Source organism: Macrobrachium nipponense, chromosome 28, assembly GCF_015104395.2.
Source record: "Macrobrachium nipponense isolate FS-2020 chromosome 28, ASM1510439v2, whole genome shotgun sequence".
NCBI classification, from domain to species: Eukaryota; Metazoa; Arthropoda; class Malacostraca; order Decapoda; family Palaemonidae; genus Macrobrachium; species Macrobrachium nipponense.
Window position 1 is genome coordinate 36,197,780 of NC_087217.1, and position 17,851 is coordinate 36,215,630.

At 41.2% G+C, this 17,851-nt stretch overlaps 1 protein-coding gene across 1 annotated transcript in view; it reads left to right on the top strand.

The window, feature by feature from the left end:
- Positions 1–17,851, top strand: part of LOC135201156 (general transcription factor 3C polypeptide 1-like) — a gene marked incomplete in the record, with an annotated part of 923,347 nt that overhangs the window by 441,656 nt on the left and 463,840 nt on the right.

Genomic DNA, 17,851 nt, shown 5'->3' on the forward strand with positions numbered 1-17,851 from the left:
CTTAAGATGGTTTGTTGACTTCGTACTGCAGGAAGAAATAACATAGTCTTGAAACTCGAAGGGCAGGTTACTCCTCAAAACCACTTGTAGGGCGGTTCTTCTATGAGGGGTTGCTCAATGTCGGGATCTCTCTCTCTCTCCGACTACAGACAACTTTACTTGTTTCTGTTCACACACTCTCATGTGTCCTCTTCCCTTCTAATCCTTCCTCTCTACCTTCTCTTATCTCTGATGATCTCTCTGGTGATTTGATCTCTCTAACTCCTCAGTCATATATATACGGCGATCTGGGGGCGGGGCTGAAAAGGGTAGAGCTTACCAGCGAACGTCATCATCTCCAGACAGGAACTTTTTAGAAGGATCCAGATGAAAAGTTACATCATAATATGCGGCGTTTCTAATGACGCGACGGCGCATGCTGAGTTCCATAACACACCCGAGTATTTTCGAACAATCATGAGAACAGACGCCTCCAACACGTGTGGGGATTCCATCTTGCTGCAGACCTACTCGAAGAAGATGAATTTTCCTTTCCTTTAATATATGTTACTTTGCTATAGAGCGATTACCATGACATGTTGTTCCCCCAAAAGAAAAAAAAGGGATTTTGACGGAGGAAAAATCGATTTCTGAGCAATGACCCGTGTCGCCCAGTGAAATGTATCCTTGATGCTCATTTCTAAGGCATAAATATTGCTATATATACCAGAGAAAAAAGAGAAACAATAGTGCCAGAATAATCTGGCTCGCTCACCTTTTAATAAAGGTGTCGGTATAGTAAAAGAGCGAGTGGAAACCACTACTAGAGGTCCCTTGCCAATTAGCTTCCTTCTCTGCCAAAATCCCCGGTCTACAGAGGAGCCGAACCAAAGCCCCGCTACCCGCTACTACTACTGTGAGCGTCTCTGGCGCCATTCCTGAAGATAGTACCCAAGCTTGGACCAGACAGGGTGAGGAATGTGAAAAGTGGGTGGGATTTCACTGGGCGACACGGGTCATTGCCCAGAAATAAATTTTTCCTCCGTCAAAATCCCTTTTCTGAAATCGCCTGTTTTTTTTTTTTTTTAAGAAACAAGAATCAAACAGCAGGGGAACAATTCTGCATAAACCTTCAACTCAGTTAAACTGGCACACTTCACAATTCATTCACCCAACTGTGCAAACACAGAAAACGGCTATCAGGCTGCTCATTCTGAAAAATCTCAAGAGAGGCTATCAACTATAACATTATCCTTTCCCCTTAATTTTTCCTTTTCTAACCTCGGATTAAATTCGAAATTCTAGAGTACCTCGCAGCTTTTCTCAAAACTAATTTCTTTCTGTGACTCCGTTACTACGGGCACGGGCGGTGGCCACAGCAATGGGCTTTCATTATATTTCTTTAGCAAGTTTACATGCATCCACTTTGCTCTACGCTTAGATTTCCCCTCTTCTCTAAAATTGAAAAAGGACCTTCAAACTTTTAAGATAAAGAGGGACCTTCTTTCTGGACTAATACTAAAACTTTATCTCCCACACAGAAACTTCAATCTTTCGCTCTAAGATCATGTTTCCTTTAGTCTCCCCTTGACTTTCACTCTCATTAGCCTTTGCCAGTTGCCAAGCATCTCTTAAATTAATTTTATAACACTCTAGATTAGTTATGTAGTCTTCTCTACTTTCTTTAAACATTAAATTACATTTTAACATTTCCAAAGGACCTTTAGCGGTGTGACTGAAAACCAGCTTGAAAGGACTAAATCCTTAGTGTCCATTCACTGCCAACCGTAAAGCTAACAAAACAAAAGGTAACTTTTCTTCCCAGTCATGTTCAAATTTATTACACAGTTTTCGTAAACAACTCTAACGTTTGGTGAAACCGCTCCACAATGCCTTGTGATTTGGAGAAACAAGGTGTGGAAGTTACGAGTTTAATACCTAAGTCTTTGATTCTATCCCTGAAATATTTGGATACAAAATTACTCATTATCACTGTATAGTACGAGGCAGACCAAACTTAGAAAAATAATCTAACAATTGTTTAACTGCGGTCATTGCGTTACAGCTTCTTACGGGTATCGCCTCTGGATAGCAAGTTAGTCTATCAATGATTGTTAACAGATATATACTCCCTCCCTTACTTTTAGGCAAAGGTCCGACCATATCAATAACTACATTCTAAAAAGGTTTGCCTACTGAAGAAATATTACACAACAAAGGTCTGGGAATTACTTGATTCAGTTTTCCAGCAATTTGGCATTCATGACAGCTTAAAACATACCTCTTCACATCACTTCTCATTTTAGGCCAAAAGTACGCCCTACTAATACACCTGAAAGTTTTTTTACTCCCAAATGTCCTTGCTCATCAAGCGCTAACTTCAAAACTAGTTCACGAAGTTTCCTGGGAACCACTAATTTTTCGGTGATTTCCTCTTTGATACCTGACTTAGGACAAACAATGACACAAAACTTTGTTTTTTAAACAAAACGTTTCCTTTCACACATTATCGAGATCATCATCCAGCTCACATTAAAAAATTCGGGTTAGTGTCTCATCCTCTCTCTGAAACTTGACTAGCTCATCCTTATTCAAAAGGTTAGTGCCTAATTAATCACCGTAACTATTACTTGATTCCACTACATCGACTATGTTATCCTTGACAGCTACGCCTTCTGCTTGGCTATTACTGTCATCACTGATAGAGTCAGGTCACTTAGCCAAATTCATGCCAAGATCAACCTCGCCACCTCTATCACACTCGTTCGAATCCACGAACAAACTATGACCGTAGTCTATTTCTCTATCAAAACCTGACCTAGTTACTACCATTTCAGGCACTGGAATCTCTCTCACAACAGGATTCACATTCTTTGATAAAGCTAAGTCATTACCGACAATAATAGCAATGCCATCAATGGGCAAACTGTCAACAACTGCTAGTTTCACTTCTCCTGACACTCCCGGACTTCCCACGTTTACCGTCAACAAAGGACAAAGGACACAAGTGTTAGGAAATCCACCTAACATGACTTTTTCCTCCATGTTGACTTCTGCCTCGTTTGGCACACTCTCTCTCCTAATTAGTGAGATAGCACCTCTGTGTCCCGAAGCAAGAATACTTATCTCGAATCTCTTCCTGCAAGAGAGGAAACTACACTTTCTGACAAATTCCCCCAAAAATATCCTAGTTTCTCTCATCACATCATCCCTACTTGAAAAGTTAACTGGAGAGACACTGGTTTCTGAGCATCCTTCCTTTCTACCGCACAGTTTTTTGCTAAATGCCCTTTCTCATTACATTGGAAACAAGTTAATTTTGAGCAACTAATGCCACTTTATTCTTACAAACCTTAGATGTATGACCAGGTTTTCTGCATGCATAACAGTAATAGTCACTTTTACTTGCATTGCTATTACTAGAACCGAATCCTTTACCACTTTGTACTCGACCAGACGAATGATCATTTCGCTTCTTACTGACTTAAATTATGAGTCAAACTACATTTGTCTGCTAACCTAGTTGCTCCTGCAAAAGATACTTCTTTCCTATCTTCTATATAAAGCTTAATCTCAGGGGATACGTTATCTTTGAAGTTTTCTAACAATACTAAGTTTTTCAGACCATCAAAATCATCAACTTTAGCAGAAGTTAACCAATCACAAAGCAGCCTTTCTAACTTCTTACCGTATTCTACGTACGTAATATTCTCGTCCTTTCTCAAACTTCAAAATTTCTTACGGTACGCCTCCGGTACTAACCTGTATGCGCTAAGAACAGTTTCTTTCACAATAATATAATCATCTCATTCCTCCTTAGACATGCAACTATACACAGTAAGCACCCTACCATGCAAAACTGACTGTAAATGTAGTCCACATTTCTTTAGAAGAACCTACTCTTTCCATTAACTTCTCAAAACACATTAAATATTTCGTTACATCTTCCTCATCAAACTTTGGTACTAATTTCAACACTGCACTCGTACCTAACCTATCAGCTTCATTTTCGTTCTCGCCTGTCTGACTGTTAAGAGTACTTTGCCTTAACTGGGTGATTTCCAAGTCATGCTTACGTTCTTTCACTCTTTCTTCCTCCTGCATTACCAACATTTCTCTCTCTTGCTGCATTTTCATTACTTCTCTCTCAGCTGCTCTTTTATCTCTCTCATACTTTTCTCTTTCTTTCCTTTCAACATACTCACGGAGATCATTCCCCTCTAGACCTAGAAGCTTCCCAGACTCAGTAAACTTTTCACCATCTCACTCATTCTGGTTCTTTCTATATTCTCCTTGTTTCAATCTGTTACAGTGCTGAATATCCTGGCCTAAGGTCACCAAATGTTACGGACCGCTCAGGTAATATAATAAACAAAAGGATTCAACACCAGCAGTTGAAACTCGGGATACAAATATAGAAAGAAACTCAAACAGAACAGAAGTTTATTTACAAGCTTATTAACAAAGATAAATGCAGAATGGTTTCTCCTATTTACAAAACAAAATTAGAACTGACAATATGTAAAATGGAGAAACAGTGCGGTAATGAAATACTTGGTGGCCATCTTGACTTTGTACTGCAGGAAGAAATGCCTTTAGTCTTGAAACTCGGTGGGTGGGTTACTCCTCAAAACCACTTGTAGGGCGGTTCTTCTATGAAGGGTTGCTCAACGTCGGGATCTCTCTCTCTCCGACTATAGATGACTTTACTTGTTTCCGTTCACGCTCTCTCTCTTGGGTCCTCTTCCCTTCTTATTCTTCGTCTCTACCTTCTCTTATCTCAGATGATCTGATCTCTCTACTTCCTCAGTCATATATATACAGCAATGTGGGGGCGGGGCTGAAAAGGGCGGAGCTTACCAGCGAACATCATCGTCTCCAGACAGGAACTTTTCAGAAGGATCCAGACGAAAAGTTACATCATGATACGCTGCGTTTCTAACGAAGCGACGGTGCGTGCTGAGTTCCATAACACACCTGAGTATTCTCGAACAATCATGGGAACAGATGCCTCCAACGCGTGTGGGAATTCCTCCTTGCTGCAGACCTACTCGAAGAAGATGCATTTTTCCTTTCCTTTAATATATGTTACTTCGCTATAGAGCGATTACCATGACACACACCCAGGTGCATCAATTTGGAAATTGAAAGTAGACACTCCATTGCGCATGTGCAAGCTGACTTCTATGGGTGAAGGGCATCAGTAGCATGTTATATCCCATTGTTTTTTTGGAGGGATAGGGTTTTTATGGCATTATTGCCATAAAGGACAAGGAATTATAAATTTTTTTATTTTGTATATGAGACTTACCCAGTAATTATATAGCTATTAGTTTCCACGTACATCAGCCTAATTGAAATTTCATGGGTAGCACTTCGATTGCTCAGTGTAGATATATAGTGCCATCCTCCAGTGGCAACACTAGGAATGTCTAATTAGCTAAGCAGTTCATTCTGTTTTCTGCCATGTTTGACTAAATATCAAGTGCTTACAGCAACTTCTTCTTATTTTCCGGTTATATCACCGGATTTCGGTAGTGATACATAACCACCGTAATGCATTCATAGCCTTCGAGCAGGATGAGACTTATCTTTTGTTTGTTTAATTCAGATTATCATCAAGCTGGATATTTGTATTCTCCGGGAATAGTTCTTGAATGTAACACCATTCAATTAGGCCGAATTCTTTTGCATATGTTTTACTTACCGGGCTTATGCTATGAGCAAGTCATTGGTTAATAATTGCCTTAAGTAATCTTGATTTTACATCATTCCTTTAGGTCAGACTTTTGTTTTTAGATTTTGTTTACCAGCCATTGGCTATTAGCAAGACACTGGTAGATAATTACCTTAAAATAGTTCTTGAATGCTATTCCATTCTTGTATCTCAAAACCTTTGTATTCATAGGAAATGAATTTTGGACCATTGTCTGTCAGAATTCAGACTGCCACTCTAAGAATAGATTGGAAAACATGTTCTTAAATAGCCTGGCAGATTGTTCTAGTTTGCTTATTCCAAATGGGAATTGCAGTAGCTCACATGGAGTAGTGGTTGACTATCATAAGGCAACCAATGTAACCAGTAGATGAAGTAGGAAGGCTGATGGGGTCCATAGCAACCAACTCGAATGGGGTCGAAGTGGAGATCCAAAGGGTTGGAGGAATGACTACTTCCGTTGACACCTTACACATCTGGCACTCCTTACAAGTGCGGCACAAATCCCTAATGTGCTTTAGTCAGGGAGTGATGCCAAACTAACCTTAGCATGGATGTCATTTTGCTTATTCCCAAGTGAGCATTCTATAAATGAGTTCCGGCTACTAAGTCTATTAGAACCTTAAACCACATAACTGGAACCAAGTGACCATCACTCAATTTCTTGAACAGATCTTGGTATACCCTAAATTCTGACCACTTGCTCTTCAGCCTCTTCAAAGAGTGGGGTACCATCCTTTTAATGGCCTGGAGCTGACGGGGTTCACTGTATTTCTCTCAACTTGTCTTAGGAAATAAGGGCCTTACCATAAAAGTCAGAATGATTTCTACTTTAGAGCATCTAATTTCAGGTTAGCTGTGATCAGCAAATTCTTGCCAAGGATAACTCAAAACTCCATATCCCCAGCTGAGAATGGCAAAGGGGAATGGCGGTAGCCTTTACCCGCTTGATCCTTCCACAACTAGTTGGACTGTTCCGGTGAACACCTCAACTACATCAACAGTTGAAGTGTCATATGAAATATTAGCCTCAGTAAGCATAGACTCATTCACCAGGCATACTTGAGCTCCTGTGTTTACAAGAGCACAACAATGAATACTTCCCAGGGTCACAATACCTACCGCAAGATGACAGGTATTATGCTGACAGTAAAGCTGGTATCACACTAGTCATTCCTTGCTCGCGGTTTTGGCCAGCATCTAGCCAATGTTCGTGAGCAAAAGTGTTGTATTGTCACACTAGGACCTCGTGGTTTTGAGGAACAGTAGGAAAAGTAAACAAAACTGATCAGCTGATATCATCATGGCACCCAGAAATTGTCGGACTGTTGCAAGATGTGCTGCAGTGATGTGTTTTCTTGGAATCTTACGTGAATGCAAGAGTAACAAAAAAACGTTTGTGGGTTTGAGAGTGGCTCAGGAGAAGAGAAGCCAATGGTCTGAAAGTACATCCTATCAGCAGCAGCCATCTTGTTTGTTTACACTATGCGGTCGCTCACAGTTCGTGCTCGCTGCTTCCCGTCCAGATGGGAAGCCAAAATCTCGAGCTGAAAGCTCCCGGTTTTCCATTTTCAGCAGCAACGGCTCGCTGCTGGAGAAAAAAAAAAACCTAGTGTGAGGCCACCTTAAGACACCAAAGGAACAGTTTCAGTGGCATACAACACTTCAGGGCACTCGGGATACACCTCAACATCTTCAGCAGTGAAAACTTCTGCTCCATCTTCAGGTTTTGAACTTCTCACCTTATGCCCTTCAATTACAGTAGTAGGGTGGACAAAGTTCTTTCATTCAATGACTGGGTTAAAATCTATTCCAGTCAGACACTGAAGATAAATCTTATGGGAATCCTTGACTGAGGGATTGCAATATACCACAGGATGACTCGGTCCAAAATGAACCCGAATTTCCAGGCTGAATATTTTGGAAAATGCTAACAGTAATTCTAGAGCAGGAATAGTGCCTGGATACTTCATGGTCTTGATCTAGTTTCTACTGGCCTTGTTTAGTTTAAAACCTAGATGATCTGCATCTTTAAAAAACTGTTGCACCAGAGTTTCATGAAGCTTTTCTCCCTTCAGCGAGGAGTTATCAGACAAGCCTACATACGAAAATTTTTCAAGATATGAAAGGTTGTTGCTGGAAAGTCCGAGATTCGCCCGGACCACCAATAACAATTTTGAAACAAGCGCGCCGCCAACTGAGTAGACTCGCCACCATCCTCCTGCTCTCCCATTGGTTCCTGATGCTAGTCACCGCCATGAGATCCTTCTCTCCTATTGGTCAGCATCCTTCCCATCATGCATCTTACTACGTAGCAGCGTGCCTCGGCCACTCGGTACCAGCATCATTATCGTACGCACACGGTATTCGTTCATTCTAACGATTTCGTTTATTAACGTAAATTCATTAGTGATTTCGTTGCATTATACGTACTTTATCGTGTTGTGTGAGAACTTTACTCTACTTATACGTAAATTATGTACAGTATATACATAGTCATGGGTCCCTAGAAAGTTGAAATTCATGGAAAGAAGAGAATGCTCTCTTTGGAGACAAAGATGGAGATTATCAAGAAGTATGAAGCTGGTATGCGATTGAGTGTGATCGCCAAGGAATATGACCGAAATCTGTTGACAATAGGCACCATCCTTAAGCAGAAGGATGTCATTAAAACAGCTACACCTTCCAAGGGCGTCACTATTATGTCCAGCAAGAGGACCCACGTGCACGACGAGATGGAACGGCTGCTTCTTGTCTGGATAAAAGACAAAGAAATCGCTGGCGATACGATAACGGAGACTGCAATCTGCCACAAGGCCAGTGCTATTTTCGGCGATTTGATTGCCCAGGCCGAAGACGACGGAGGAGAAGGGACATCAACGCCAACCCCAGAGTTCAAGGCTTCGAGGTACTACTGTGTATATATATGTAACTGGGGGGATACTCCCCCCATTATTCATAAGGTAAGCGTGACACGAAACGGAAGGCAACCACACACAACATTACACACACAGCCTCTCTCTCTAGCACCGACAATCTCTTTCTCTCTCTCTCTCTCTCCCTCCACCTCTTTCTCTCCATTCTAACAGGTAATGAAAATGAGAGAGTTGCATCATAACATTAACGTTTATTAACAAGAATAAATAAATCAATCAACCAAGTAATCCAGTCTTACAGACTAACTCAAAAACAGTACAACGTCTAGTCACCAAAACAAGTCTACACCCCTCTGGGAATTCTTTGTCCCCCCGCATTCCAGAAGTACCAGATCTGTCTGTTTCAAAGATACAGAACACATCCCGGTAAGTACACACAAGTTCAAAGACAAAGTTAATAAAATGGAACATCTTACAAGATATCAAACAAGCCATCCCTTTGGCTAAAGCACTTGAACACTTACCCAGACAACCGGACACTTAAACACTTAATAAAAAACTCCCCCCGGCGAATGCCACGGCATCTTGCCTGTGACTTGAAGCCCTCTATCAAAATCCCTCCCATAGGCTTGGGTATGAACCTATTAAAGGGAAGAGGCACACACGCACATACGAACACACAGTTCGCTAGCACCTCACGGTTCTAGCTGCATCCAGTTTCACAAAGGCACTTTGAGAAGAGTTCATAAACTGTCGTGCATTGACTTGTCGAACTAATCATTTTTATCTCACGCCATCCCCAGAAACTCATTGATCAGCTACTCTCAGGTCGTCACCTCTACACTGTTCTCCACATTCCATAGGTCACAGGGAACGCATGGATAATATATTATTAATCAAAACCCCTAGGCCTTACATATATATATATATATGTATGTATGTATATACATATATATATACATAAATACACGTCGATCTCGGGGCGGGGCTGAAAGGGTGGAGCATAACCAGTGAACGTCACCTTTCATCAGCAGGAACTTTTTAAGAAGGCTCTCGGCGAATTGTTACATCATATCCAAAAGCGTCGTGTTGCTACTGACTTTCGCGTGCTGGAGTTCTACAAAACAACAGAGTATTCTCGAACAGTTGTAAGAGCATATACCCCAAATATGTGTGGGAATGTCTCCTTGCTGCAGACCTACTCGAAGATGTTTTCTTTTTATTTAATGTTTCTTCACTATAAAGCGATTACCATGACACATTCCCCCAAAAGAAAAAAAATGTAATCAAGTGATTTTTTTTAAAAGAGACAAGAATCAAACAACAGGGGAAGAACTGCATAAAGCTTTAACTCAGTTAAACAAGCTCACTTCTCAATTCATTCACCCAATTGTGCTAAAATAGAAAATGGTCATCAGGCTACTCATTCCGAAAAATCTCTAGAGAGGCTATCAGCCATAACATTATCCTTTCCCCTTATATGAACTATCTTCAGGTTATAGTCTTGTAATTCTAAACTCCAACACATTATTCGTTTATTCTTATTCTTAAACCTTTCCAAATAAACTAATGGATTATGATCAGTATACACAGTTAAAATGGAGCTACTACATACATAAATCTCATGGTTGCAAGGCTGTAACTAAACTAAACAATTCCTTTTCAATAGTTGAATAATTATGCTGCGCTTTATTCAGTTTCTTTGAATAATAGGCAACTGGATGTTTCATTTCTTTCACTTCTTGTAACAAAACCCCTCCTATGCCAATATCACTGACATCGATTGCTGAATTAATTTCCTTATCAAAATCATTATCTAGCAATTGACTAATTTCCTTCCTCAAAGGATTTTGCTTTTTCTGGACTCAGATGATATGGACTTTGCCTAAAGGGTTTTTGTCCTGCAACTCATTATCATGTTCTAAAATATTGGTCAGACCTAGTTTGTCACTAATAGTTTCAGGATAATTCTCTAAAACATTATGTATTTCCCTCAATTTTTCCTTTTCTAAATCTAAACTCTGATTAAAAACGTCGAAATTCATAAGCACCTCAGAGTTTTTCTCAAAAGTAATTTCTTTCAGTGACACCGTTACACAGGCATGGGGGGTTCGTTATATTTCTTGTGCAAGTTTACATACAGCCACTTTGCTCTATGCTTACCCATATCGATTAAATAATGTAGATTTCCCCTCTTTTCTAAAATTGAAAAAGGACCTTCAAACTTATAAGATAAAGAGGAACCTTCTTTATGGACTAGTGCTAAAACTATCTCCCACACAGAAACTTCTTTCTTTTGCGCTAAGATCATGTTTCCTTTTAGTTTCCCCTTGACTTTCACCTTTGTTCGCCTTTTCTAGTTGCCAAGCATCTCTTAAATTGTTTTTGTAATACTCTTAGCTATGTAGTTCTTTCTACCAATTTTAAGCATTAAATTACATCTTAACATTTCCAAAGGACCTTTAGCGGTGTAACCAAAAGCCAGCTCAAAAGGACTAAATCCTGTTGTGTCAACCTTAAAGCTAACAAAACAAAATGTAACTTTTCTTACCAGTAATGTTCAAAGTTATTACACAATTTTCATAAACAACTCACTCCTTAACGTTTGGTGAAACCGCTTCTCAGTGCTTTGTGATTCGGGGTGATAAGGTGTGGAAGTTATGAGTTTAATACTTAACTCTTTCATTCTATCTTGAAGTTTTTGGATACAAAATTACTGCCATTATCACTGTATAATACGAGGCAGACCAAACTTAGAAAAATAATCTAACAAGCATTTAACTGCGGTCCTTGCGTTACAACTTCTTACGGGCATTGCCTCTGGATAGTGAGTTAGTCTATCAAAGATTGTTAACAGATATAAACTTCCTCCCTTACTTCTAGGCAAAGGTCTGACCATATCGATAACTACATTCTCAAAAGTTTCACCAACTGAAGGATTATTACACATGGAGGTCTGCGAATTACTTGATTCGGTTTCCCAGCAATTTGGCATTCATGACAGCTTAAAACACCTCTTCATGTCACTTCTCATTTTAGGCCAAAAGTACGCCCTACTAATACACCTGAAAGTTTTATTTACTCCCAAATGTCCTTGCTCATCATGTGCGAACTTCAAAACTAATTCATGAAGATCCTATGGACCACTAATTGTTCGGTGATCTCCTCTTTGTACATGACTTAGGACGAGCATAATGACACAAAATTCCCTTATACACATTATCAAGATCATCATCCAGCTTACATTAAAAAATTCATCACAGTAACTATTTCTTGATTCCACTACTACATTGACTAAGTTATTCTCAACAGCTGCACTTTCTGCTTTGCTATCACTGTCACCAGGTCTCTCAGCCACACTCGTGCCAAGATCAATCTCACCACCTCTTCACACTCGTTCAAATCCACGAACAAACTTTGACCGTAGTCTATTTCTGTATCTAAACCTGACCTAGTTACTACCATTTCAGGCACTGGAATCTCTCACAACAGGATTCACATACTTAAATAAATCTAAGTCATTACCGACAATAATGTCAATGCCATCAACGGCCAAACTGTGAACAACTGCTAGTTTCACTTCTCTTGACACTCCCTGGCTTTCCAAGTTTACCTTCAACAAAGGACAAATAACACAAGTATTAGAAACTAATCTACCTAAAATGAGTTCTTCTCCCTTGGAGATTTCTTCCCTGTTTGGCACACTCTCTCCCCTAATTAGGGAGACAGCAGTTCCAGTGTCCCAAAGCAAGACTATTTCCCTTATATCCTCCCCTCCAAGAGAGAAAACTAGACCTTCTGACAGAAATTCTCCATAAAATTTCCTAGTTTTTCTCATCACATCATTCCCACTTGACAAAAGGTTAACTAGAGACACTAGTTTCTTAACGTCCTTCCTTTCTACTGCACAATTAACGTCCTTCCTTTCTACTGCACAATTTCTTGCTAAATGCCCTTTCTCATTACATTGGAAACAAGTTAATTCTGAGCTACTAAAAGTCCATTTATTCTTAAAAAAACCTTAGACGTATGACCAGGTTTTTTGCATGCATAACAGTAATAGTCACTTTTACTCACATTGCTATTACTAGAACTGAAACCTTTACTACTTTGTACTTTACCTGACGAAGGATCATTTTGCTTCTTACTGACACTTGAATTATGAGTCAAACTACAGTGGAACGTCTACATACGAAAGTCCCTACTTACGAAAAATCCATGCTACGAAAGCAAAGACGAAGATTTTTTTGCTTCTGTATATGAAAATAATTCAGGTTACGAAAGGGTAAAGTCCGAGATTCAACCGGACCACCGAGAACAACTTTAAAACTCACGCGCTGCCAACTGAGTAGACTCGCCACCATCCTCCCGCTCTCCTATTGGTTCCTGATGTAGTCACCGATGTAAGATCCTGCTCACCTATTGGTCAGCATCTGTCTCATCATGCCTCTACATAAAGACATCCTTCGACCATTTCGTTGCATCATTGTTATCGTACACTTATGGAATTCATTCGTTCACATAGATTTTGTTTGTTAATGTAAATTCGTGTTAGTGATTTCGCTTTCTTCGTAATAAGTTACTTTATCGTGTTGTGTGTGAACCTAATTAACTTAATTAGCCATGGGTCCCAAGAATGTTGCTGAAGTTCACGGAAAGAAGAGGATGCTTTCCATGGAGACAAAGATGGAGATAATAAAAAAGTATGAAGCTGGCATGCGGATGAGTGTAATCGATAAGGAATACGGCCGAAATCCGTCGACGATAGGCACACCATCCTTAAGCAGAAGGAAGCCATCAAAGCAGCTACACCTTCCAAGGGCGTGACTATTTTGTTCAACAAGAAGAGCCACGTGCATGATGAGATGGAGAGGCTGCTTCTTGTATGGATTAAAGACAAAGAAATTGCTGGTGATACGATAACCGAGATGGCAATCTGCCACAAGGCCAGCGCTATAATCTGTGATCTGATTGCCCAGGCTGAAGACGACGGTGGAGAAGGGTCATCGACAGTAACCCCAGACTTCAAGGCTTCTTGGGGCTGGTTTGATAAATTCCGTAAACGGACTGGCATCCATTCGGTGGTATGTTATGAGGAGGCTGCCAGTTCGGATACGAAAGTGGCCGCAGCCTTTATTAAGACGTTCGCTGAGATAACGATCAAGGAAGGCTACAGTTCTCACCAAGTCTTCAACTGTAACGAGACTGGCCTGTTTTGGAAAGAAATGCCTCGTCGGACGTACATCACAGAGGAAGAGAAGCTACCCTGGCATACGCCTGTGAAAGACAGGCTTATGCTCGCACTTTGTTCCAACGCCAGTGGGGATTGTAAGGTGAAGCCCCTACTTGTCTATCATTCCGAGACTCCTCGAGCCTTCAAGGCCCACAAAGTGCTAAAGGAGAAGCTTCCAGTGATGTGGAGGGCTAATGTGAAAGCCTGGGTAACGAGACTTTTGTTCACCGAGTGGGTAAATCTGTGTTTTGGCCTGACAGTGAAGAAATTCTTGGAAGAGATGTGCCTCCCTCTGAAATGTCTGCTGTTGTTGGACAATGCCCCTGCTCACCCTCATGGCCTCGAGGAAGATATCCTAGCTGAGTATTCTTTCATCAAGGTTCTTTATCGTCTGCCTAACACCACCCCCCTCCTCCAGCCCATGAATCAGCAAGTGATATCAAACTTCAAGAAGCTATATACAAAACATCTTTTCAAGAGAGGTTTCGACATCACCTATACCACAAACCTCACCTTGCATCAATTTTGGAAGGAGCATTTTGATATCGTGATATGCATCAGACTCATCGATCAAGCTTAGCAGGCGGTTTCGAGGCGAACCTTAAATTCCTCGTGGCGGAAACTCTGGCTTGATGCCGTATCCACCCGAGACTTCGAGGGGTTCAATGTGGGCGAAGCTGATGCAGATTCAGAAACAGTTGACAATCTTGAAACTGTTTCGTAACCAGATCTTGACGACATCATTGCACTCGGCAAGTCCATGGGGCTGGTCGTCGACAAGGACGACATCAATGGCCTTCTCGAGGAGCACCAAGAGGAGCTTACGATGGATGACCTGAAGGAGTTGGAGGCCATGCAACATAACGTAATTCAAGAAGAGTTCTCTAGCAGCGGTGAGGAGGAGGAGGAGGAGGAGGACCCTATGACAACGGCAGAAATTAAGGATGCTCTAGCTGCTTTTCATAAAGTGCAATCATTTGTTGTAAAGAGACACCCCGAAAGCCTAGGCTTACACAGGTCATATGCTTGCGCAGTTCGATGACATTTGCCTGAGTCGTTTCAGGAACATTGTGAAAAGCAGGCAGAAGCAATCATCCTTGGACAGCTATTTTTTGTGAAAAGCAGGCAGAAGCAATCTTCCTTGGACAGCTTTTTATTTAAAGAGGCTTTTAGTAGTAAGCAAACAGGAAGATCCAAGTGATACAAAAAAACAGAAAGTTGAAAGTGGTGAAGAAATTTAAATTTTGTAAAAACATAAAGTATAAAAAAGGGATTTTGACGAAGGAAAAATCTATTTCTGGGCAATGGCCCGTGTCGCCCAGTGAAATATCCCTTCAGTTCATATTTCTAAGGTAAATAATGCTAACATTACCAGAGAAAAATAAAAGAGGTGGATGTCAAAGTATCCTGGCTCGTTCACTCTAAATAAAAGAGAGTGTTGGTATGGTACTGGGGCGAGTGAGACCACTACCACAGACCTCTTGTCATTTAGATCTCTCCTCCACCAAAATCCCCCTGCCAGAGAGAGCTGGTACACAGCCTGCGCCAGCAACTACTACTACTCATCCACCCACGCTAACACCAGCGCCTCTAGTGGCCATCCTTGATGTTAGAAGACCAAGCTTGGGCACAGGGGTGGGAGAGAAAACAGGGGGGGATTTCACTGGGCGACACGGGCCCTTGCCCAGAAATAGATTTTTCCTTCGTCGAAATCCCTTTTCTGGGCTCAGCCCGTGTCGCTTTGTGAAATAGTACCAGAGAATTAGCACAAGCTTGGGGAAAGGTACAGTAAGAGGTAACAAGAAAACACAAAAATACATTATTTGAGTATAATTTAGTTTAAACATTTACAAAGTTATCATATAAAATCTTAAATTAATGCATAGTAACATATGTTAGCCTTAAAATACGTAATAGGACTTAATTTTATACTTATGCTAACTTATGGTAACTTAAAACTAAAAGAATTGACATATATACAGACGTGAGTCACCCCAGCATATAAATAAGGGAGAACATCACAATATAGCCTTATTCGGCAAAATATGTACAGATGTGAGTGACCCTAGCATAAAAATAAGGGACACATCACTATATAGCCTTTTTAGGCAGCTAAGGCTCAAACAGGGTTGAGCGTGGTGGTAGGATCAAAGGAAAATTGTTAGTGAGGCAGGTAGAAAGGAGATCTGGATCTATGACTAAGACTACTTAGACAGTGTCAGGAGAAACTGTGTTTCTCGCTGCCACTGCCGGAAATTTAAGAGATTCCAAGGATTTCAGGTAGTGATGTGTGAAAACTGTCGGCGACTTCCAGCCTGTGTATTTCTTTAAATCATCAAAATTCATATGTTGGAAATAATTAATTGAGGTGGCTACTGCCCTGATGTCATGGACTTTAGGGAATGAATCAGGGTTGGCTTGCTTGATAAAATATAGGATTTGTTGTCTAATTCCTTTTAAGGAAATGGTGCCACCTTTTTCCCGTATAATTAGTGGACCTGAGGACCTGGAAGATGTCCTGGACAAATAGGCTCGTAAGGTCGTCACTGGACATAGAGAAGGGTCTTGAGAAAGAGGGAGGATCTTCCAAGGAGCCCATCTCATTAAGGTGTCCTCGTTTTTGGCCAAAAAACTACGATCTGGTGATAGCAGAACTTCTCCTGAAGGGAGAAATTCAACATGGCCAGTGTCTCTGGAGAGGACCGACAGTTCAGATATCCTGGCTCCTGAGGCCAGGCTTAGTAAGAATAATGTTTTCCTTAAGAGCGTTATATAGTTACATGAATCGTTGTCAGTATCTGAAGCCAGTTTGAGAACATCATTTAAGAACCATGAAATTGACCTAGGTCTTTTTGATGGTCTGAGCCTAGCACAAGCTTTAGGAATAGACGAAAAATAAGAGTCTGTTAAGTCTATCTTAAAGCCAAACTGGAAGATTTTCTTTAAAGCTGACTTATTGGTCGTAATAGTACTAGCTGGTAGACCTTTTTCAAATAAGGATCTGAGAAAGGATATAGCCGAATTAACAGTCATGGTTTGAGAATCCGTTTCCTTCAAGAAAATTGCTAGTTTTTTTAACTGCTGTGTCATACTGACGCAACGTTGATTCTCTTTTATCCGATTCTAAGATAAGGATATTCTGAGGATCAATATTGGCATCTCTTTTAGCCGCGAACTTCATGAAGTCCATAAAGTTAGGGTTTTGAGAATTCCTGAGGAAGCGAACACAGTCCTCATTTGTAATGATTGGGACAGTTTGGGATTGGGAATCCGTTGAGGTCGGAGACCCAATTCCAGAAGAAGAGGGTACCAATTGCTCTTGGGCCAGTCCGGGGCTACTAGCGCAACTTGTCCCTTGAAAGACCTGAGCTTGTTCAGGACTTTCAATAGAAGATTCACTGATTCCAATCTATGGACATGGCGTCTGTGGCGTAAGCCACAGGGTCCAGGTTGGGGGCCACATAGCAAGGGAGCTTGTGGTTCGATTGTGATGCGAAAAGATCCACCTGGAGGCCTGGGACCCTTTGGCATATCCACTGGAATGAGTGCCTGTCCAGGGACCACTCCGATTCTAGAGGAACTGATCGAGACAGGGCGTCTGCTATCACGTTCCTTACTCCTGCCAGATGAGTGGAGGATAGATGCCATTTGTACTTGGCTGCTAGAGAGAAAATGACTATCATGGCGTGGTTCACATGACTTGATTTGGATCCTCCTCTGTTGATGCAGTGTACCACTGTCCAATACCAGTTTGATGTGGGATTTCTTGGCTGGTAGAAGCCTCTTCAATGTGAGGAATACTGCCATAGCTTCCAGTACATTTATGTGAAGCCGGCGGAACTGAGGTGACCAAGTCCCTTGTACTTTCCTGAATTGGGAGTATCCTCCCCACCTGCTTAGAGAGGCGTCCGTGTGGATAACCAACGCCGGAGGAGGAAATTGGAGAGGGACTGATTTGGACAGGTTTTTGACCGCCCAGGGGCGGAGACGTTTGCGGAGAATCGGCGGGATGACTGACAACTTGTCCCGAGATTTGTTGTTTGCTCT